Below are 1,180 nucleotides of genomic sequence, written 5' to 3'. Positions count from 1 at the left end.
ACGTGAGACGTTATAAGGTAATAGTATATAATGTTATACGTTATAACGTAACATAATATAACGATATACGTTATAACGCAAGAGTATATAATCTTATACGTTATAACGTAACACTACATATCGTTATACGTTATAACGTAATACTACATATCGTTAGACGTTACAACGTAATAGTATATTACGTTATACGTTATAAGGTAATATTATATAATGTTATACGTTATAACTTAACACTACATATCGTTAGATGTTATAACGTAATAGAATATAACGTTATACGTTATAACGTATAATAATATAACGATATACGTTATAACGCAAGATTATATAACGTTATACGTTATAAGGTAATTGTATATAACATTATACGTTATAACGTAACACTACATACCGTAATATGTCATAACGTAATAGTATATAAAGTTATACATTATAAGATAATAGTATATAGCTTTATACGTTATAACGTAACGGTACCTATAGTTATACGTTTTAACGTCATAGTAAATAACGTTACACTTTATAAGGTAATGGTATATAGCGTTCTACGTTGGAACCTAACAATTCATATCGTTATACGTTATAACGTAATGGAATATAACGTCATACGTTATAACGTAAGAGTATATAACGTTATACGTTATAAGGTAATTGTATATAACGTTATACGTTATAACGTAACACTACATATCGTCATACGTTATAACGTAACACTACATAACGTTATACGTTATAACGTATTAGAATAATACGTTATACGTTATAAGGTAATAGTATATAATGTTATACGTTATAACGTAACACTACATATCGTTATACGTTATAACGTAACGATACCTATAGTTATACGTTATAAGGTAATAGTATATAACGTGGACGTTATAAGGTAATAGTGTATAATGTTATACGTTATAACGTAATACTACATATCGATATACGTTATAACGTAACGCTACATAACGTTATACGTTATAACGTAATAGTATATAACGTTACAAGTTATAAGGAAATGGTATATAGCGTTATACGTTATAACGTAACGCTACACAACGTTATACGTTGTAACGAAATAGTATATAACGTTATACGTTATAACGTAAAATAATATAACGATATACGTTATAACGCAAGAGTATATAAGGTTATACGTTATAAGGTAATTGTATATAACGTTACACGT

Source organism: Bombus fervidus, unplaced genomic scaffold (assembly GCF_041682495.2).
Source record: "Bombus fervidus isolate BK054 unplaced genomic scaffold, iyBomFerv1 scaffold0020, whole genome shotgun sequence".
Lineage (NCBI taxonomy): Eukaryota > Metazoa > Arthropoda > Insecta > Hymenoptera > Apidae > Bombus > Bombus fervidus.
The sequence above is the reverse complement of the archived record's forward strand: the minus strand, read 5'-3'. Positions refer to the sequence as shown.